Below are 23680 nucleotides of genomic sequence, written 5' to 3'. Positions count from 1 at the left end.
AGAATAAAATAGGGCCATGAAATATTTAGGATCGGCATGTGGAAATTGACTTTCCTTGATTCAAGCTGCTGTGTCTTTTCATTTTGTTGTTTTGGGAGCTTTTACTTTTATTGAAAGACATTTTATAACTAAATGCTCCCAACAGTGACTGGCATTAGGGTAGGAGGAATTTCAGAGAGCCAAGTTTTGGTTCTATAAAATGTGTTGATGCTTGCTATATTGGGTAATAAGTTATTCAAATAAAAACATTAGCAAAGGGTTTGCATTTCAGAGCAGTATTTAGTAGAGGTACAGCAGACTCTGCAGAGTTTATGACAAAATACTCTGACATATTTTAGAAAGGTAATTAAGTATGAAGTACATCCATAATAATTGAAGTCAGTTATAGTGTATACCTGAAATATGCATTATTGTCTCACATTATTTTCTTAGTGGGATTCTGGGACTTCTTCAGTTCAACAATAACCACCTTTCAGCTTTCTTTTATTGTTGCAAATGAACATCATATATATTAGCAGAATTGTCATGTTTATATTTTTTCAAAGTCCTTTATGTAGTGATCATATTATTGTATTAAATGATTGCATTATTATTTTGTACTCATAGCTTTTGTTAATCCATTTTAAGCCAGTGAACCAGAACATACCTCAAATGATGAGTTTTAAAAGTTAGTCTTGGAAATGGCATGCTTTAAGAATTTGTCATGGTGCAGGACCATTCTCCACCTCCCCACTCCTCAAAAAAGGTTCCCGGTGACTATTTGTTGGCCTTGAGGTGACCCTCAGTTTAGGAAGCTAGTTCTTTTTCAGGGTTAGTGATAGAGTCTTGGTCTCGTGTTGGCCATATAGGATCATCTTTCACACCTTTCTGTGAGGTATTGGGAAGGTGTTACCTTTTCTTTTCTACTGCATGGAAACCAGTAGCTAGAGCCAGCCTGGTGCAGTGGAAAGATGAGTAGCCCGAGCCAGGTGGGTCCAGGACTCAGCCCTGCCATGAATTGTGTCATGTCTTACCTTTCTGCACTTCTGTTTTCCCATCTGTAAACTGAACTGGTTTATTGGGTTAGATTGCCTCTAAGGGAACAGTGAGAGAGGAGAGGGAAAGGGGAATACACAGAGAATAAATTAAGACCTTAAATTCAAACTGCCACAAGTAGAGGGTTTCTGCAACTAAATGGTGTGAATATGAGTCTTAAAGAGAATGTCTTTACCTAGATGATGGAAGGTGAACTATTGGGGGCTGGGAGTGGGATGGGGAAAGAGTGATTGGCTTATGAATTTGTTGTTGTTATTGCTAAAGATTTAAAGTATCTATTGAAGCATTTAGCGTGGAACAAGACACACTGTGTTATTTTCTCTTTTCCTTGCTTTCATAAAAGCTCAAGGCCCCCAGATGTCTTCTGGTAACAAAACCCCAGTCTTCAAAGTATCAGCAATGGTGTTGAGCTGAGATGTTTATCAAGAAAGTTGAGTTACTAATTTTGTTTGAGGGTTTCCCCCACGAAATTCAGAGAATAAGAGGGGAGGGAGACGCGAGGATGGGAAGTCTAACTCTGGGCAGTTGGGCAAGGAAAGGGCTCAGAGCTTAGGGTAATTACAGGAGAAGCCTTTCTCCAATTTTAAAATCTCATCTCCAGCTGTCCTCAGTGGCTCACTTTTTAAATGGGTCTTTGGAACATTAAATGGGTGGAAGCAGGCAGGACCTTATAAAGCGGACAGGAGAGGCTCTGAACCCTCAGACTGGAGAAAGGAGAAACTGGAGTTTTGTCATTAGAAGTGGGAGAGTTACCTAGAAATTTTGGAGGAGGGCCCAAATGATGGCAGAGTCAAGGCTAGAGCTGTGCATGAGCGATGATGATGAGTAGGTGGTCACGTGTGGGAGAATGACTGGAAAAGGAGGATGGGGGAGTGCAGGAGAGCAACATTTCAAAATGGCTCTTATTCCATCCTTTCCCCCCATCTCACAAAGCGTCCCTACAGTGCTGTCTTGAAAGCCAAGAAGCAGTGGGAGCCTGGGAAACCCTGGTGGCTATGGGTTTTGCTTCCAGTTTTCTATTTTTTAATTCATTTAGCTTCTTTACTTTTACATTTTTAAAAATCATTTTTTAAATTACAAAAGCTCTGTGAAACGTAACCACAGAAAGTTTGAGAGAGAAATGAAAGAATAACAACAGCGGTCTTTAATCTTGCCGCATTATCACAACTTTTATTATTTGTGTCTATACCTTTTTCTGCAGGCATAACGCTATATACGTAAAATGACAGCCAAGTGTCAATTTTGTGTCCTTTTTCACCTGACAGAAGATCATATACTTTTTGCCATGTTGCTTCACTGTCTTTATTATCATTTTTGAAGACTGCATACTATTCTATCAAACAAGGATTCCATTCCTTTTAAAAACAATTTTAAACATATTTTAAAACCCCACTATGGACTATATAGTTTTCTCACATAATTTTTTTTGCCATTTTAGCAGTATAATGTATGTCTTCATGTATTGCATATACGTTTTCCACATTTTGTATTTTTCCGTAGAAATATAATCCCAGGTATAGAAATATTGGGCTGATGAGACACGATTGTTTTGCATTATTTGTGTAGTTCCCAAGATTTTAAGTCTTAGATAAGTTTCTCCCAAGTTTTGGGCTGTGTAGTTACTCCAGGGTCAAATGATTTTCATAAGAAGCTTGTATTCCTATAGAGAATTTTGGACATTTGAGGCCCTATGAGGATCAAAAGTTATGTGGATGATACTATTCACTTAAAATTCTGCTTTAGTAGGTAATAGAATTCAGGAAAAAGCAAACTGGATGTGGTGAGCAATGAATAGAATGAGGATTGGCATCTGCTGAGCTTGCAGAGTATGTTAGGGATCATCAAGCATGCAACCTCATTTGAATCACGAGACAATCCTATACTTTGGGAATTATTGGTACCACTTTTTTGTTTTTTTCAGATGAGGAAACTGAAACTCAGTGAGTTTAAGTGACCTACATGAGGCCATCCAGCTTTTATGGAGTCAGAATTTGAACTCAGGTCCACCCTGCCATGCACCCTTTGTCTAAAGACATGTAGATAGATGAAGTGGTGGTGGGGACCTCAGTATACTCTTGGATAAGCATTAGATGGTGGCCATTTCCCCTTTGTAATATTAGAAACTCTTATTCTGACCACTGGAACTTAGGCTTTTGTAGTGATTGCTGTTCCCTTCTGCATACCCATCTTTATGCAATTCTCTCAAGTCACAATACATAGTTTTGCTTTAGTGCCTTGGGGCGTTGGAGATTTGCAGTAGGCTGGCTGAAAGGCAGTAGGCAGGATGTTCAGGCTATGTTAGGATGGCGTGTTTGTGTGTGTATACCTCTGGAGGAGCTGGCATCCAGACCGCTTTGGCCCCATCAGATTTTACTATTTCCCTCTCTGTTTTCCAAGAGGCAGTGGAGGAACTAAGATGTGTCAGATGGGGAGAAAAGAGAATGGCCTTGCTTTTGGAAAGCCAATTTGGGAACCACTGTAAGTGTGGGGCCCACAGAAACTGAAGGCTGCTCTGAAAGAATCATCCAGGGCCCTTGCAGAAACCCTCCACCTGACCAGCAAGGAGCAATGAAAAGGGCGATGCTCAAGGTTAAGGGACCAATCCAAGGTCATAACACCCATGGATGCCAGGCAGATTTAGAAGTGAGGGTCCCCATCATCCCCACAGGGAAGAGCCAGTTAGAAAATGCAAACGAAAGCCGGTGACCAAGGATGCTGAGCAGGGAGACCCAGGGAGGGCTTTGTGACTCAGCCTTCATCTTGCCTGGGCCTGGTCCGCAGTGTCTTCTCCCCTTTGAGGCTGCGAGAGAGCTGGAATTCCCACATGGGGAGGATGGTTTTCTACCACTGATTTGGGTCTTAAATAAAATGGGAAGGCGGACAGGGCTGTAAGGGGTTTGGAGGGTGGTGGCCATGTTGTTTGGGTCCTTGTGTCTCTATGGCCCTGCCCCTTTCCTGCCAGTACTGTGTTTAAACCTCAGCCTGGTATTTTTCCCTGTTAGAGGTGGGGACAAGGACTGGGGCATTTTTGCCTCCTCCTGATGATTAGGACATATTAACCCACATTCATTTGGCCGCTTTGCTGCCTCTTGGTCAGGATTATTTAAATGTTTATCCTTCCTTACTTCTTGACCTTTCTTGTTCAGTCCTAGTTCCTGGGTCCTGCTTGTTTTGTGTTTCATGAGCTTAGCAAACCGTGGCCTCCAATTCCCTAGTTCTAGTGTTTTCACTTAAGATGAGGAGTGATGAGCCAAAGGTTTCAGGCTCAATCCTTGAGCAAAGGGCCGCTCTGACAGGGATTATTATTTATTTGTCATCTTGGATGTAATAAGCTGTAGGTACAGCTTCGAGAGCCCTTGATTTATTGCGCTGTCTGCTGCCACTAGCGGGGCGTCTGCTCCACCACGCAGGATGAATACCACACTGTCAGCTTCGTCGATCTGTCTCCGCCACTGCTCTCTCTCTCATAACACATTCCCATTTCATGCCAGAATACATAAACAATCTTTCATTATTTTGATGCCTTTTTCATATTTGTTCTTTACAGAACATAAAGTTTGAATTTATGGGTTTCCTTTACATTATTTCAACACACTCCACCATTTTCCAGGTTTGTGGTTCAACTCTCAGAAATTGGCTGCCAGGTGATTTAGTTATTTTGGCTTTCTAGTTTTATAGTTATTTAATATCGCAATGCCAGATACTGAGAAAATGGAGTGCATGGGAGGTGTGGGATTTGAAGTTTAGGCTCTTGTCATCAAGGCAATGTGATCCCTGGGATGAGGTGTGGGGTTAGCAACAAGGCACAGGAGATAGGAGATCATTGGCTCAATTAAAAAAAAATCCCACCTCAAAAATGTTATTTAGATGATCAGTCACCCAGGGCCTTGATGGAGCTTGAAAGGAAAAAAGGAACATCCTGAAACTTTGGAACGAGCAAGGGTTTCTAAATTAGTGGTCAAAACGCCCCACCCAGTTTCTTCTGCTTTTCCCATAGCAGCAGCTCTCAGCATTCTTTATTTTCACCTGCTCTGTGTTTGCGAGGCTTGACCATATGGCCTCATTTTGAAGAATTTTCGTGCTTTTGCTTTTGTTTTTCCTAACTGGTAAAAGAACTTGTGTTTGAAGGCATTTGCATAGGAATAGGAAGTTGCTGCCTCTTTTTTCCTGGCAGAAGGACAGGCTTGGGAAATGGATCCCATACCTGCTTATTTCTTTACTTATTTGCATTGTCCTATTTGCATGGATTCCCCCGCCCCACTCTCATCTTCATCTTTTGTCTCAAATTTCATGATCTTACTTTTAATGGAACATAACAATTCTATGTTATGTGTTTTCAAAACTGAGCACCTTAATTTTTTTTATTTAAAAAAAGATTTTCCCCAGTTATTTTCTGTGAAATTAAATTTTCAGAGAGACAACGGGAAAATAAATTTATAGAGTAGATTGCAATGATAATGCTAACACTGGTGATGAGGACTTCACATTTTTGCATGAGGGTATGATGTGTGCACGTGTGTGCATGTGTGTGTACGTGTGTGCATGTGTGTGTGTCTGTGTGCGTGCATGTGTATGTGTGCCTGTGTGTGTGTGTCTGTGTGTGCATGTGTGTGTGTCTGTGTGTGTGCATGTGTGTGTGTGTGTGTCTTCCTCTGCTTATAGGACATGAGTCCATCCATCGAGGAACCTCGTGCATTTCATATCTCTTGGTGGTTTTTGACAAATATAAGCCATTGGCAGGTGAGATCATATTCCAGTCAAGGTCAATTAATTGTGCAGAAGTCATGATATTTGGGAAGCCAAGGTCCTTCTCAGTGGCAGTGCTAATGCAGGTTCTGTGGCTGAAATTCCAGCTCCTTTTGGAGAACGTCTCTTGCTCACATGCTTAATTTGTGTATGTCCTTGCCCTTCCACTCGGCCCTTTAAGAGAAAGGGGCTCAAGGTAAGAGATGCTCTGCAGTTGGAAAATTCTTTTGAACCCTGTCTCCTCCCTGAAAGGCATTAAAAAATATGGATTTGAGTGCTATAGATGCAAGATAATTTTGCCGCTCCTCACCTCCCTTGGCAGCCTTCATTAGAGAAGTAGGGAATTTGCTTAGCTCGTATCACATTGTATAGGCCTGTTGTGGCTGGAAGGGAACCCTAGTTAATTAATATGAGAAATTTGTCTTGTATCCCTGGTAAAAAAGACGGTGCAGGTTGGTGTTGTCAGCAGAAGCTGCTTGTCACTTTGACCTCTGCTGTTAAGTGTTTGATGTGTTTTCTCAGAGTAATCTGTGAATAACATTATAGCCCAGCCAGAAGAGAAACCGAGGGAGCAATAGCAGAATTAATATCTGGGAGCGTTGATAATTATATATCAGAATCTAATTTTTAGCACAGAAAATGTGTTAATGACAGAGAGGAAAACAAAAACCACTAGCTTCTCCCAGCAGGCCCCAAAGTGTCATTTATTATTTCTCAGCTGGATATCTATCAAGTTTATGGGTTAATTTTTCTGTAGACTGTTATTTATGGGTTTTTGTTTGTTTTCAGCCATCATTACTAACAATACGGTTAATAGCAATCATTTGTTATCCAAAACTAGGCGTGATGCTTCAGATGAGAGCACTGAACTGAGAATACTCATTTGGTAGCTGAATAAGGCCCTGACAGGGCCCATTTATAACAAGCTCATTCTATAATGTCCATCCTATTAATAAAATTTTGTTGCTGTCTAATTAGAGATGTCTGATGTGTATAGAAGCACCGTAGAGGAGACTTTTTGCTGCTGCCTTTTTTCCCCCCTTCCCCTGGTCTCTTCTGTCACAACCAGAGCCCATCTGGGCATGTGGGTTCGAGAAACAAAAGGAATGAAAAGTGAGCTGAGGCTGCAGGTTCTGGGTTAAATGTGTGGCCACGGAGTGGTGTGAAGACTGAAACGCAGGGAGGTCTGCATGTTCCCAATTCTCCTCTTTTCTTTTTATCCTGTGGGTGAACCTGCCTGGCTTAGTCATTCGCAGTTTGCCTCTCAAATTTGCAGTGATGCAAGGTGTGGCCACAGGACACTGTGATTGATTTCTGAATAGAGACACCAAAACTTAAACATCTGAGTGAATGCTTAGCCCTTCAAAGTCATTGCCTTGAAAGGCAACACATTTATTCCACTATCATTTCTCAAAGCCTTCTGGAAAGTTCTCTTGGTTTGTTTGCGGAGGTGGTCTCACAGTGTTTTATTCAATAAAAAAGTGAATAGTCTCCCGAAATAAGAATTTGGAATGATGTATTAAAACATCAATCTCAATGTTTGGTGGTCATCCTTTGGATCAAGAGACTGATTCAGTTTAGTCATTTTTAATCCCAGTGGATCTTTCAGGCTTCTTTCTTAAATTAGAAAGAAGCTTTTGGGAGAGGTGATGGGGTGTGCCCATCTGTTGGACAAGGAGTTGGAATCCTAATGGCTACTTTTAAATCCCGATGCCTTTACTTAGCAGTGGTGTGGTTTAGGGGCAAGTTCCTGAATTGCTGGGCCTCAGCTTTCTTGGTTGCAAAACAGCAGGTACTAATGCCTAGAGAACTGTTCAAGGATCAAGTCATATACATGAAAATGCCTTGCAGGTACCTCTCAAATGCTAGTTATAATTATCACTAGTTACTATTCCCTGTTTTTTTGGAACCTTGTATAGAAGAATCTACCCCATTGAGCTCCTTTAAAGCATAGTCATTTTAATCATAGTTGTGTAAATAGTTTTACTAATTTTATTGCTCATATTTTAAAAACATTTTTTCCACTCCAAGAGTAAAATTTAAAGAAATGTATAGCATTGAAAGTTTTTATCATCCTAATCATAGGTTATTGCGAATAGGGGGTAAGAAAAGAGAAGTTTAAAATTCAGAAAAGAAATATTTTATGAGTTTGGTGGGTGCTCAAATAATACACCTTTGAATTACAAGCACATACTGAGGCAAAACACTGAAGATTGTTTTAAAATAGTTTTGTTGCTAGGTAACTATTTTTTACTCTTTAATAAGCCTCCCCCCACCCCGTGAAATGTTTTGCAAATGATCTTTTGAATAAAAATGATCATGTAGTATTTTTCTCCCAGCCTATCTGTTTGATTTTGAAGGTAAAACACACACACACACACACACACACACACATATATATGTTATATATATATCCATATATATATAACTTGAAAAATTTTCATCCTCAGCTGGCGATGAAAGTGCCCTACGGAGTTCAGCTTGCACAGGCCTGGTAGTCTGCCGCTTTGTCCCATAAACTGCACTTGACTACAGCTTATCAACCCTTAATTAGTGCTACATTTTCTCCCTGTGATTTCTATTGATGTGTGGTATGGGAAGCTGGATTGAGCCTCCACCTGACTGGTGTGCAAATTGTTTTAGAAAATTCAGCAAACATCTCACTCCATTATCCCTACCCCATCCCTCCCCACCCCCTTGTTTCTCCCTCCGTGCGTCTTTCTCTCTTCCATTCCCCTCGACAGGAAAGGTGAAAAGCAGGACGATAGGAATCAGGTTGAGTATTAGTGTTTTTGCTGGTCTGTGCAATAGAAAACGACAAGTGGCCGGCTGGGCCCTCCATCAGCAGATCGCGGATCCGGAAGCAGGGAGGTGGCAGCGGGCCGGTGGGGGCGGTGCGGGGGTGGTGTGAGGTCCCTCGTGGCCTCGGGATGGCTGCAATGTGATTGTGAGAGCCGGGATGAAGTCAGCACTGACAAAGTGAGGGGATTGATGGATGGACAAAGCAGGGAACTGGATGTGAGAATGGATGAGGGCAGAGGGGGAATTTAACACAGACAAACAGAATGAAAGACAGAGAGGAATTGCCTGCTAAAGTATGCCCGCCCTCAGCTCCCACAGCAATTTACTTACTGCTAACTGAATACCCAAGGACCGTTTGCATCTTTGCAGATTTTCCTACCAGCCGTGGCAGAGGGAAGCTTGCAGATTCCAGCCAGGGTCTGCCAGGCTTTCTTTTTCAGCTCCCCCCACCCAGCCCCCCAACTACATTTACTCACACTCATTTAATTCAAACTGAGCGGCTGATTATTTCCAATAAGTTCACACAGGGTTTCTGCAGAATACGGTTCCTTCCCCTGCCATTATTTTAATGTTTCCACTAAATTTACCTTAATCAGTTATTGTTGCCTTGGTATAGCAAATAATAATATTTACCTGCTCCTTTTGAAAATGATGTTTCTGGAAAGGGATCTATTGTTGCTTTAGGGAGGCATGGGGTAGTGATAGTAATGCACACTTCTTTTGTGCAGGAAAAAGTTAGTGGCTTTCTACCTTTACCTGGGCTGTGCATATTACCAAGTGACTCAGTATTTAATCTGTAACATTTTACTTTAAGGTAGGAGATGTGTTCTAACCCAAACCCCAAATATGTTACATTAGGCAAAGAAAGAATTAATTGGGAGAGAAAGAAAAGGTGGATCTTTAATGTATAGTATTGCATATTTTACAATAGGTTTATTATTTACAGAATGGTATTTCAGAAAATAAGAGTCTGTGGTTGAAAAGCTATGAGAGATTTGTTAAAATTAATGCAATCGCTGATTGCACAAAACAACAGAAGATAAATTATTGTAACTGAATGCCACACTTAAATGTATATTTTATATTTAAGATTTTGTTTCCCTATATGAGTAAGGAATGCAATTTCCTGAGACCAGTTGATTCAAAGGTCTTGAATAAGAATTAGTGTTTTTAAAATTCCAAAATAGAAATCTAAAAATACAAAACAAAACAAAACAACACAAGAATTGTTTGAAAAATGAATAGGGAACTTATCCCAAGTTAGTACCATTTAACCTTAAGTGTGGTCGTTTCAAAATGAGCCACAAACTTTTTAGTACCTTCGAGAAACCTAGAATCTTATAAAGCTTGAGCGTCTTCTTTTCCTTTGGGAATACAGTGAAGGAAACTTTGTATTTTAGGATTGATGCTGATGGATCTAGTACTTCCTTAATCCACTTTCCACCCCAGAATAAGGTTTGTCCCTTTCCTCCTCCCTCCCTGTCTCTCCCTTCTGTCCAAGCTCTCTCCCTGTCCTCTCTCCCCAAATAAATGTCCTGGCAAGAGGAAGAGTCCCTGAATTGTTTTGCTCTATATCACAACAACATTTTTTTTTTTTTTCTTAAAGGTTGCTGGTTTACACGTCCACACAGCTGGTTTTGAGGCAGGTATTTTTCTTGCGCCACTTATTTCTCTCCTCCATAAAGTCTCCCTCCAAACAAAGACTTGTTATCTGAGGTAGGAACAGAGTTCTAAGAAATTTCAGCCCTAGAAGGCCCCCAGAATGCATGAGCAGCTGCCTTCACAATTAAAGCCAAGGTCTTGGGAGAAGGGCTGTGGACTTGCTAGAAATGATGAATGGGAGTTAAAAAAAGAAATTAATAAGTTATCTATTGCATGGAGCTCCATGAGACATATTTTCAGATATGGCATAGATTATCTATCACTCTGACGATGTTCAAAAGTAGATTTTTCCTCGTGCTCACACCCACATTCCTTGTGCAGATGAAAGGCTGTGGCAGCCTGGAAGCCATGCTACCTCCTGTACACATCCAGCGTCATTTGGGGATGATAGAGTTCAGAGCTGGCTAACCGCTTGGATATTATATTGTATATTAATCCTGGTATTGAGTAATTTTTCAAAGGTTGAAAATTTTGACAAGTGGTAGAATTAAGTTTACTAAAGCTGGCTCACACATGGCCCAGAAATACAGCTCAATGGAAAAGATCACATAGATTTCTGGTTCTTTTTGTAGTATGGAAACTTGGGGTATCCCCATTCCCCAGTTGGTGGCAGTCTCCCAGAATTTCTTTGTCAGTCTTATGCTGTTGGGCATTTAGATTACGTAAATTTTTTTCCTATATAAATGTAACTGTGAGAAACTTTGATCTAATTGGCAATTAATAATAATTTGATTATTATTTTTTAAATTATGAGGGTTAAATTTTCCATCCCTCCTTCCCTTTCTCCCTTTTCTTTTGCTCCCTTCCTACTTCTTTCCCTCCCTCCCTCCCTCCCTTCCTTCCTTCCTGGAAATCTTTGAAGAAAGAGTGATAACTCTTCTCACGCATAGAGTCCTGATACGTGGAGACAGGTCAAGGGGAACTGGTTTCTTTTTACCTTTACAGGGAGTTTTGTAGCTTCCATGATATTCACATCCCATTTGTCAGTGTATCTCATGATTCACTACACCTGTGTTTCACAAAGGCTGGTCTCCAAGTGCAGGAGCCCAATTCCTCAGTCGTGCTGAGACAGTGAGGGGCTGCGGTACGTGCGGGCAGCCTACCATTCCCCTTGTGTATTCTCTTACGGTCAATATGGATCTTACTGGTGCATCCCTCCAAATATCTTGGAATTTTCAGTCTTTAAGTTGGATGGTAATAAACAAAAGAAAGTATGTTACAGTTTTGTTTTATACCTCTCAATTTATTTCAATCATTTTTCCTTATTATAAACACAATATATGTTCACTGTAGAAAGTTTGCAAAGATCAAAAAATTCTGAATAAAAAAAATCTGTATTCCCACCAGAAGGTCCCACCACTAACATTTTGTTGTAAATCTTAACTGCCTTTTTTTTTTTAAAAAAAAATACATATATACATGACATTTTAGAAAACTAGGATCATTCTATAATCTTACTTTGCAGTATGTACTTGCACATATCAATATGTATTTTGAGCATATTCTCATGTCATTAATAATTCTTCTGAAACATGGTATCTAATAGAGACGCACAGTATTTAGCCAAGTTTTCTTTGCCAGTCTTAAATTTTTGGGCATTTAGGCTGTTTAATTTTTTTTACCTATATAAATATAACTGTGAGGAACTTTGATCTAATTGGTAATTCATAGTATTTTATTGTAGTTTTTTAAATTAATGAGAGTTAAATTATCTGTCTCTCATTCCTTCCCTTTTTCACTTCCTCTTCCCTCCCTTTTCCCTCCCACCCTCCCTCCTCTTTTCTCTCTTCTTGAATTATAAGCACTTGATTTATCTGGGTTTTGGAAGACCAATGTCTGCTCCATATGAGTAGTTTAGAGAATGTAAATTGTTCATTAAATCATTACAGTCTTTCAATATTGTTAATAACATCAGTATCACAATCATCTACTTTAGAATCACGAATGTTAGAATCTATCAGTGCTAGAAGAGGCATCCTGGAAGATGCAGCCTTCCAGTGGTGAAGGAGCCTCAGGACCCACTGTTGGGGATAAGTACCTGCTACAACCACAGCAGCTCCACTTTTAGGGTTGCACATGAGTTTCCTTTCTTCTTTTCTTTTGAAGTAAGCTCTACTGCTACACAATTGATGTAGTCTTCCTCCATTCCTCCCATAGATGAGGATACTAAAGCTTAGAAATGTTAAGTGACTGACATCTTTCGTAATTCTGTGTCCCCTGAGGAGAGATTTTGAATTGAGGATGGCACTTAGGTCCTTGGTGATATCATGAGCTGGCGAATTAACCTTGGAAACCTTTTATCTTTGGACTTGTTGTGTTGCTATATAATAAACCCTCGATGTTTATGCCACCCTTAGTTGGTTATTCTGTTACTTGCAATCTAAAGCATCCTAAAGGGTAGAAAAAATCTCAGGCAATGCTTTTTGTCTAATGCATTTGAATTAAGATCTGCTCAAATGTTTCCTTGCCTGCAAGACTCTCTTCAACACTGTGTTCAATAAGACAAACAGGGAACTACAATTCTGACATTGATTAAAAGTGTTGCATACCTTTAGGTTCAAGCTAGTGGGTGGCCTCAGCTTCCATTTCTGTGCATGGGAAAGGAGACCATGGGGATTCGATGGTGCCACTTGGGAGGGCCCTCCTCCCTGCCTACTTCTTATGTGTCTCTTTTGCTCAGGTCCATCTTCATAAATGGGAATTTCAGGAGCCCATTTACTCCACATAAAAGGTGAGTGACTCCGTTTATAATAAATCTCAGTGTGGTGTGCAAGCTATCATTCCCTTCATTTGACCTTGGTGGAACAAGCTGATGGGGCAGTGAAAAGTATGATATGAAAAATGAGGGAGCAGAGCAAAGTGAGCAGTGAATCAGTCTTTTGTGTGATTAGCTGTGAAAAATCTCACCAACATGACTCAGACTCACTTTTTCTTTTCTCTCTTTTCCCATCCCCTTTCTCTCTCCCCATAATATCTCACCAGCCACCCCTCAAATGAGCTTTCCTGCATGTGACTGCCATGTCCCCACCAGTAGCCCTCAGATCTTTACAGGGCTTCCTGGATTGTGAGGTCTGGGCTAAGGGAAATCAGGCTCAGAGGAGGAAAATATTTTGGGGCAGGGGGTTGGAAGAGGGCTAGCGGAGCTCAGCTGAAGCCTTGGGGAGTCCCCTTCAGGGGCACGTTGAGAAGACGTGAGCGTGACAGAATGACTTCAGCAGGCATTGTAAATCTGCAGTCATACCTGAGGACTCAGTGACTCGTGGTTGAGGTCTCCATCAGCTCCATTTGCAGAGTCAAGCCCTATAAAAATAGGGCGATGGGATGGTAAATCAGGCTTCCTGGGGAATGGTGGGATCCTGCCGCAGAAGGCTTGAGCACATAAAACGGAAGCTTGCCTTTAATGGCACGGCCCTTATTGCCATGCTGCAGAGGCCACCTTGGTGGCACAGCAAGGAGCTTTGGGAAGAGAATTTCCTGCTGCAGTTGGTCTCTTCTGGGGATGCTGTCCTTCGATGTCCTCTTGGTGTGACATCTGTGGGCCAGGAGGCAAGGAGGGTGATGAGTGGCTGTAGATGCCCCATGTGGTTAACCTCACCAGATGACTTCAGCTACCTCATTAATGTCCCTGCATAAGCAAGCTGCGGTTGCTGCCTTCCTCCCCTTTAAAACAGAGCACATGTGTTCATCTTCAGAACCAGCAGAGGGTAGAGTGTTCATGAAAATTGGGCCCCTGCTAACAAGTCCTCTGATGGGGATGATGGAAATATTCTTTGTTCATCATATAGTCTGTAGCATGTGTTTTCTGACCACCGAGTAGTTCATTAGTTCAGCCATTTTGCACCAACATTTGCCCTACTTATCGGACATAACATTAATTATGATTATTTTTAGATTTTTAAAGTGTTTTATTGCCTCAAAATGTAGTCTCCAGCTAGTGAGGAAGGAAAGCTTCCTAGTGGATGAATTAAGTGAGTTTATAAGAGTGCTTTGTAGTCTGCTGTTCATTTTTTCCTGTATAAATGGATACTGATTTTTCTCAAGGTGCCCAGACATGATCCTTCAATCTTCTTCGCACCATTTACTATCTATCAATCGTTGCCACCATGATGCTGCTTGACAAAATGCCCCAACACCTAGTGGCACTCGATCAGCAATTATTATCATGCTCATAGTTTGTGGATTGGCTGTGGAGATGGTGCTTCATCCTGCAGGTCTGTGGGTTGGTTGAGCTATTCTCTTCTGGGTGTTTCTATTTTGTCTGGAACCAATGGGCTTTCCAGGCAAGTTGTTCTCAGTTCAGGTCAGAGACTTGGAGAGGGGCAGCGGAAATATGCGAGACCTCAAGGAAGGCCTAGACTCAACCAGCCCATTGTCATTTCAGTCTACATTCCAGGGCCGAATGAAATCTCGTGGCCAAGATCATCATCAGTGGGTTAGGGATAGATACTCTGGTGGTAGGAAGTACAAACTCACAAGGCAGAGGGCCTAGGAGCAGGAGAGTGAAGAATTGAGAAGGATTTTGTAATGCACCATTATTTGTTTATTTAGTCAACATGTAATTTATGAAGCACCTGTCATGGGCCTGGTTAGGATTTCCATCAGAAATCAGACAGAATTCAACTTCAGCCCTTTCAAAACTTCCAAATGTGTTAGGTGATTTAATAAGGTTTTACTATAAAAATAGAGTAAGTATTTAGTAAAAGCATAAAAAATTAAAAGTGGAATTTGAACATATGAGAATAATGAGTTGTTGAATATCACTTCCATGTTTGTGTGTTCTTGGTTACTATAGTCATATTAACAGTCATGTTTATGAGTGATTGTTGTAGATACAAAGGATAAGTATCTAAAAGAGGACAAGTATCTCAGTCAATAACCATTTACTCCTATCCTGAGTCTTAGTTGTTGATTTTGGTTATGTGACTTGAGCTTGTAGAATAAAGTGAAGCAGATTAACAAATCATCAGAAAGAGCCCTAAGAGAGTTAAAAAGAAAAACAGATTAGGGTAAATTTTCATTTGGCATTAATTTCCCCAAAGATATAGTCCTACAGCAAACATTGCAAGATTGACAATTGTGTAATAGATGCATAACATGTCCAAACAGTTAAGCTGTTCTTCAATTAACACCCAGCCCTGTCATGCCATATGGACTACTGAGTTTAAGAAGGATGTAGATTTGGCAAAAGTCCAGAGGAACCATAGCGGTAACAATGATTGGTGAGATGATGTGTCTGAAGAGCTTTATGGGGTTGGCATTATTTGCCTAAAGAAGAGAAGTTTGAAGGATATTCCTCAGGTGTACCAGGAGTGGTTTTGTGTGACAAGGTAACCAGCTGTTCTCCGTCTTAACCATGATGTGAATAAAAAGAAGGTTCACAATTTACCATGTTCAAATTAAGTTAGACCTGCAGAGAACTTCTTTCACTTGTTACATTCTGTAGTGGTGTCCCGGAATTGTTTCTTAGTTGTAGAGTGTTTCTCCAGGGTGGATTTAATTTTTAACTTTTAAACAGGAAAGAGGTTATTTTCCCTAGACCTGGTCGTGTGTTATTCTCCCTGGGGGCCAAGAAGCAGAATCTTTCTGAAAACGTGTTTCTGGATGTTGAGGGAGAAGGTAGGGTTTGCACAGCATTGCAGGATTGCAGGCTGAGGTAATGAAGTGTTTCGCCTCCTGTTGCCGTGGGATGGCCATGGCCTACCCAGTCTGAGGGGGCAGCTTGTCGGTTCTGTTACAGAGAGCAGTAAAGAGTCTTTAAGAACTTTAATTTCCACGAGAAATGGAAGGTCTACTTTCCCAATTACTTTATAAGCTGGATATGGTAGGAGATAATCTAAGAGTTTTGCAGGGGATGTTCCCTGGATGTTTTAATGTTGGATGGTTTACGCAGAGCCCCCGTAATTTAGAGATTGAAGCCAAAGTGCCTCTGTATACCTAAAGTACACATTTACAATATCTTTCTTCTCTATTTAAAATAAAACCCAAAATTTAACAAGAGAAATGGCAAACTTCTTGTGTTGTTTTCTACTTAACCCTGAATTACCATACATCATACTCTAAGATTGTTTTCCTAAATTTGCAGTAATATAGATTATTGAGTCTATGTCTTACATAATCCAAAATTTGAGAATCCTGAGACAGCACATCAAGCCTTAGTAAAATAAGAAAATTATATACACGGGAAGGAAGGGAAAATAAGCAGCAAATAAGATGGGGTGAAAAGGAGGCATCGTGGCATTGTGGAGAGAACACATGGGCAGGAGACTGAGGATTTCATTTCTCCATCACTAATTGCATAATCTTATGTGAGTCACTTAACAACATACCATGATTCTTCCATCTGTGAAATAAAAGGCTTGCATTAGGTCATCTCATGATTCTGTCCAGTTCTAAAATTCTTTCATGCGTAGTCTGTGCTATGTCTTTCTTGGAGAAGCAGTTTTGTTTTCCCGTGCCCATTCTGTGAGTGGAAATGCCTTCGAAGTTTACTTTTTAGCGAGCTTAACAGAGTAGTCTTCAGGCGAGTCAGTGAAATTGTGTCGACTTCTGAATTCAGAGTTGTGAACATCAGCACTTAGACCACTCTTCCACTCCTTTGCCTTGAGCCCGGTGGGTGATTGAATATAGCATCTTTTGCTGTGGATTCAGAACTCTGTCTCAGAATCCTTTTAATCACAGCTCACATCTACTGGGTGACTAGAGTTGGCTCTCAAGATGAAATCTCTTTATTCTCCCTGGTCCAGTGTGTGTAGACCTCTGATGATGCAGGAAGTGGGGGAGTGGTGGAGTATAGAGAAACAGATTTCTACCCAAGATGAATTCTAGGCTAAACTAAAGAAAAATTGGGAAGCAAGCATGAGAACTCATGGTGGGAAGTCATCCTGGGTAGGGGTTAGTTTGGGTTTCATCAAGGTATTTCAAATCATCAGAATGACTCTGTTTTAACTATGCCATGCCATCTTGTGGGTACACAGAATGCTATGGAAGATAGGTGGAAATGATTTAAGACATTTGACTTTTCAACAAATACATATTTGAAAGCCAGTGGTCTTTTGCATAACCATTTTGTTCTGGCTCCAATCTGAGACTGTAATTTACAATATGTGACATTAGCCTTTGGACCAAACAGTTTCAAAGCCATCCAAGCTCTGGGAATTGTCATCTAGTGCCCTGCTTAGCTTTCTGCTCTGAGCATCTTTGAAGACCGGGTAGGTGTTGGGGAGTGGGGATGGAGAGGAATTTTGTATGTGATAACATAGAGAAGGAAATAGTTTTTATATCTGTATACATACATTATAAGCATAATGTATGTGTAATTTCTGTGTAGTTTATAAGACAATTATTATTCCAAAGGTGCCCAATTTAAGATTTACAGTAAGAATGTGGCAAAGGAGAAAAATATATTAAGATTTGGGGTTTCATAATACATTATTCAAAAGCAGCTGTGGTCAAGTCCCTTGACTTTTACAATGGAAAAATAGAGTCTCTGGTGATGGATTATTAGGGATTCTGGATGAATTTTGGAACCTGGATCTTTAGAATGCAAGCAGCCCTGCCGAGGTGCTGGGCTCATCTCTGTGTTCCCCAGCTCCACTCTGTTATGCACAAAGGTCCTTTTCTAGGTGACATATCATGTTGTATTCCAAAGTACACTTTCTTTTAATTTACAACTTAATTTTCAACCTAATTCAGAAGATTCATACTATAATGCTATTTGCAGAAGTATTGAAATGTCAGTAAGTTTTATTGTAGTAATAAAGAGTATTCCATATATCACACACTCTATAGGGATCCTTGCTTTTTGCATAGATCTTCATAGCAACAACCAGTGGCTAAATGCTGGCAATCATTAATTTTTAAAGAAGACATGGTTATGACGAGTTGAGGAATTAAGGCTGGTGGTGAAGAATGAACTTTAATTTTTTGACACTTTTTTTGGGGTTGCATACTAAGGTGAGGTGACAGCAAGATTATAAAAAATGGCCCCAAATCCCAGGTTCCTAATACTTAAAATGCTGTCTGCTCATAAAAAGATTTTAGTCAGGGAGAGGCCATCTTTGAACTCCTCGTAACAAATGGGTATCAGTGGCCCATGAAATAATCAATGCCACTAATCCATCCTAGGGCCTGCCAATATGTTAATGGCCCTGGTGCATCGTTATTGCTACAAGACCATAAATCATTCTGGTACCAGAATGCATCGCTGTCGAGGCCTCAAACCCCTCACCTGGAATAAAATTCTGTCTCCTAACAATTAATGTCCAAACATTTTGCAGCTTTGTGCCTTGATTGTTTTCAGATGCTAAAAAAGTAAGTAGGACAGATTGTAAATCAATAGAACTATAAGACAAAGTGTTTTAATAATAGGAAGATTCAGAGTAAATCATAGTTCTATGTTTATTATTGCTTTTGGAGTTATAAATGAAGAGTTACTTTATACTCCCCAGCAAGTCTACCAGGTTAACATGGGGGCACCAAGTCCAGGGCTAACCTCCCTGAATGGAGTTTCCTTCTGTTGTGTTACCCTGAGAAGCAAAAACTGGCCAACTGGAGCCACAAATCTGACTCTGTATGGTAGGGCGATGTTTAGTATATGGCAGATCTGTTTTGGGGTCAGTTAAATGAGGGAGTTTTCTGTTGGAAATAGCAAAAATAGCTCAGCATAAAATGGTTTCTTTGGCAGCAGCAGGCTTTGGATAGGCAGTATGATGAGATGTCAGTGTGTGATTAATTATTTGGCTGTGGTGACATAGGTGATGAAATCACTTTAAAACAGGAACCAAGTTGGTTTGAGGTGCCTAGGAGTTCCTACTCATATTTCTTTTCATTAGCTTATATAGCCTGGGAGGTCAACTTTGGTCATATAAATACCTGTGCTGAACTATAGGCAACCCAAGAGGAGCTCATTTAGGAAACAGAGTTGCATCCAATTGATCTGATTCCCTTTGGTCAGTGTCAATTTAGTCTTCTATTGAAAGTGTTGAGAAACATGATGGGAAGTCATTAACTCTACTTTGTATAGACAAAGCTTATTTGTGCCCATTATGGTGTTACTTGTTCTACAACTGTACCTTTGGCATGCGCCCCTGGGCATTAATGAAGGTTAGATCTTCAGCCTGGAAGTGTGAGCTTGCCATTTGCTTGGGAGCAGCTTGTCCAAGGGAAACAGCCTGGGGAGCCTGCCATGAACTGGCTGGTGAGCTGGAATCCCATCATGAATGGAACTGGGGACATTTAACCCAGGCTGAGCCCATTTTCCATGGCAGGCTGAATGCTGTGATGAACTAAGAAAGTAGACAACTTCATGGTAACAGAGCAGAATGTGGGGTCTTCGATACCATTAGCTTTTAGATCACTATGACCTTGAAAGACATCATGATCCCACACAAACATTATGGATTGTCACAGTCCCAAACACTATTCATTGACTGTCATGCAGCAGGAGAAGGAGGGGGCTCTTGGCCTCTGACAGGACACCACTGTCTTGCAGTCATGTGTCCCCAGTGCCCAGCTCCAGTGGGTGTTCATAGTTTATTTTGGAGCTCAGGAAATAGCACAGGAAAAGGCCAGAAAAACAGTGGCTCCATATAGACAGAAAGACAATTAAAACTGATATGACTCTTAACAGAAGTGGCAAGAGCAGGCAGGATGGAAGTAATTTATTCAACGAATTGTCCAAATACATAAAATTGCACTGATGTATGGTGTAGTGGTGGGACAGTGGAAAATTTGATAGTTGTTTCCGTTGTGTGAATTACTCAGACAGGATGCCTTTGTGAAGTATGGGGGTTTGTTTAATGTTCTGACAACAATTTAGATCCTGTTATGGTTATTGCAGTGTAATGCCGTAGTAAAAATTGAACATGACACACCAGCAATTTATTATTTGTATGTTTTTTAACCTTGAGTATCGGATTGTTTGTCCAAGCATATCCTTTGATTTGCTATGAAATTTATTGTTGATAAAAACAATAAGATTTCCATTAGATGCAAAAAATTATTATTTTTTTTGCCATGAACCATAGATTTAGGGAAGAAAAATTCAGACTAGGCTACAGGACTTATGACAGGTAGACTCATGACATTATATGGTAATTCAGCATGAAAGAATAATTGTGACACTCTACTTGGTTGTGGAGTATAATCGTGCTGTGAGGTTCAATTCACTGAAAGGCCAAATTATCTTCAACTACATTAGTCTGACAACCTATAATGCTCTGCAGAGGCAATTTGTAGATGTTTCACAGAGTGCCAGCAAAACAGGGCTCCCCATTATGCCACCCATTAACAAATTTGTGTAGAGAAAAAAGTAACTTTTCCATTTTCCTGACTGTTTTCAAGCTTTGCAACATAATAAATATCTAATAGTAGTATTTGCATTGCCATTTACTCTCTTAGTTTCAAAATTTATCTGAGATATGGGAGGAGAAATCTCTCTCTTAAGCTGTGTAGCCTAAGAAATATTGATATTTTCTTTGACTTAAGCAACGGTGTGGTGCAGGGGAGAAAGCACAGCATTCAGAGGCTCCCACATCTTTGTCTTGCCGGCTTTTCTGTTCTTTGTCACTTTGGACTTTAGTTGCCCCATCTCTAAATGGAAAATTGTAATACGCTCATCTAAGAATCTCAGCGAGTGGGTTAAGCTAAAGGGTTCTTCATATTCTTCTAGTTACCGTAAAAACAATTATATTGGAGAAGTTCCAGCATAGGAGAGTGTCGGCTGTTTTGTACTGCTGGTTTTAGGAGTGGACCCACAAGATGGACAAGTGTGATTCTCAGCCCTGTGTTGCTTGGTTGCACCTGTCTCTAGACGCCTGTCTCCAGAACCAAATCCAGGGCTATGCCAAAATCAATTATTTTACTGTTATCATCTCAAATATAGAATAAGCACATTGATTTTTTCTCTAAAGAATGAAAAAGCTACTCCTGTGCTGTGGAAGTTTAGGGACACAATGTATTTGATGATTGTTTTGGAAAATCGTTATTCATAAACCATATCAGATGAATTGTGAAAATGTTGGTTATCTGTACAGGTATTTCTGCTTGTGAGGAAATGCAAAGCTGTATGGCTGAATGTCCTAAATATTTATAGAATTTTTATATTTTCACCCAGATTTTTGGGAACTGGAGAATCCAATCCCCTTTTTTCCCAAAAGCCAGCGCCACTTTTATTGTTGTTCTTTCAAAACAAAATTATTCCTGTAATCCACCGGTTATTTCCTGCAGTAGCCACTACTGGATCAAAATGGAGTTTACAGGGTAATAAGTTTGCTCAGAGAGGCTGGGACAGCAGAAGTGGCCTGAGGGGCCGAGCCCCCGTCTTCTTTGTCTCCTCTAGTCAAAGGGTCCTTTAAAAGGTCTCATACCTTGGGAGCAAATGGGCCTGGAGATGAATCAATCTATTTCTGGTAATTGATTTATAATTTATGATTTTATGAATCGTCAAACTTCCTACACCGTTTTTGAGTAGCATTGTGTAAATCACTCTGTGTCACACATTGAGGTGAGTCCCAGTGTCAGAGACTGACCCTTCATTATGACAGGCCATTAGGTCTCACACCTGATGCTTTCAGGGGAGGTAATGGCTTTTCTTAAAGATAGATTTGGATTCAGCCTTCCCTGTTAGAATCTGAGATGCAATATTGTTTTGGCTGTTCCTGTGTAACTTAGTCTAAATTCAAGCCATAAGAAAAAGTAGAACATTAATCTTAATAATCATTTCTAAGGACTGTATCTACCTTGCCTGTTTGACTGGGTGGGAGGGCTTTTGCTTGATTATTCAAGCCTTTTTATTTCTGCAAAACTTAGGAGACATTTCTAGAACCCTAGAGTAGAGATGTTGGATCAGTGGTCATAAGTTGAAAAAGAATGTGTGTGTATGCATCTCCTGCCCTATGGTCAGGGGCCCTATCCCCTAGGGAGTGGGATTTCCAAATGTGTGGCTGTTATCTCCAAGGGGACCGTGAAGAGAGTGTAAGTAGTTTAGTGCAATCAGTCAACACTACTGGAAAAATGTACCTAAAGTTTACATGCTTCAGAGGGGAGTTAATCACCTCTTCCCTGGTATAAAGGATACCCTGTGTGTGGAAGGCATGGATGAAAGCAGGAAGGGCCCTGTTAACTGGGGAGACACATTAAGCATGGAATGCCGTTACAGTGGGGAAAAATTCATAAGGAGAAGAAAGAAAGTTGCAGTTGGGGTTGGTGGTGAGTGGGGGTAATAGATTGTTTTGCAGGTCTGGTGTCCCAGTGGTATAGTTAAGGACAAGCCAGAGCATTCATGTTTACGCGTAATGCTCTCCCATGTAATTTTGGCTGAACTGTTGCTGACTTACTTAGCATCCATAGGTGAGCCACCTGCAGAAAGGGCATGCAGGTAGATTATTGTTGACTTTACGGTTATAGAACCTAGCTAATCAGTGTGCCTGCTGGGCTATAACTTGTTATGCCTGAGTGGTTTTTACACCAGGTCTTACGATTTCTTACTGGCAAAAGGGAAAAACACTCATTTCTCATGGCCACGGCCCCTACTGGGAGGGAAGCTCTCATCTCATGTGGAGGAAAAATACAGTGGTAAAACTCATGATACAGAGGTTTCTGGAGTGTTTGAAATATGACCAATATGCCTACTTAGCCTTCCTTTGGAGAACTGTGCGGTTTCACAGAATGCAAGCCCTAATAGCCTAATGAGATAAGCCGGCCATGGCTAGGAAGTCTACTACTTGCTGTGTTCTAGGATTTTTGAGACATCCTCAGTCCCTGCCCACATCCAACAAGTTAGAGAGCCAGTTATGGGTACAGTAATACACTCATGATCATTCTTCCTTTAGAGCTTGAGTTACTTTCAGATGTGGAGGAGATTTTCCTTCTGCTGTTTTTCTCAGTGTCTGATTATGCAAGGTTCTAGTCCACATAGAGGTCAGAGCATGGTGCCTATTAAGTACTGCCTTACAAATTGCTTTCACCTTTGACGTTCCCAGTAAAGGTCACTGGTTAATTTTGCATTGTGTACTGCCTGCTTCGCTAGCTTTAGCTAGCTTTCCTCCCTTGAATAATTTTGTGAACAATGTCCCTGGTGTTCAGGTTCTAGCTTGCTTCTCTGGTATTTATCTTTGCCATCCTTCACCTGATTTTTCTCCTCTGCGGTGATGCTGTGTGCATGTTTCTGTGGGATGGAATCTCAATCAGTTAAAAAGCGTAGGAGATATGAAAGGTCAGCATGACAAATCTGTCCTCTGAGCGTGTGTATGTGTGTTTGGGTAGCTGAGCTCAGCTGACCAGGAAGACAAATAGGGAATGTGAAGAGGGCTGCCTCAACAGCCTTTAAGTTGGAAACAAAATATCTGTTGCGTGGAATATGAGTGTTAGGGCATCATATTAGAAATTCACAAGAGTGATATTCTTGTCTTCATTTGGAAAGGTCACAGGCTTTATT

General features: G+C 40.7%; 1 protein-coding gene and 1 long non-coding RNA gene across 2 annotated transcripts in view; both read left to right on the top strand.

Annotated features, from left to right (window-relative positions):
• The window catches only part of LRMDA (leucine rich melanocyte differentiation associated), a 1130865-nt gene that overhangs the window by 282091 nt on the left and 825094 nt on the right, over nucleotides 1–23680 (top strand). The window lies entirely within an intron of this gene.
• LOC129480982 (uncharacterized) overlaps nucleotides 8645–23680 on the top strand; it is a 31608-nt gene continuing 16572 nt past the window's right edge. Inside the window, exon 1 of the long non-coding RNA XR_008657213.2 lies at nucleotides 8645–8799. This is a non-coding gene — a long non-coding RNA (uncharacterized lncRNA). The remainder of the gene's footprint in view (nucleotides 8800–23680) is intronic.

Source organism: Symphalangus syndactylus, chromosome 4, assembly GCF_028878055.3.
Source record: "Symphalangus syndactylus isolate Jambi chromosome 4, NHGRI_mSymSyn1-v2.1_pri, whole genome shotgun sequence".
NCBI classification, from domain to species: Eukaryota; Metazoa; Chordata; class Mammalia; order Primates; family Hylobatidae; genus Symphalangus; species Symphalangus syndactylus.
This window is presented reverse-complemented; position numbering and strand designations above follow the sequence as displayed.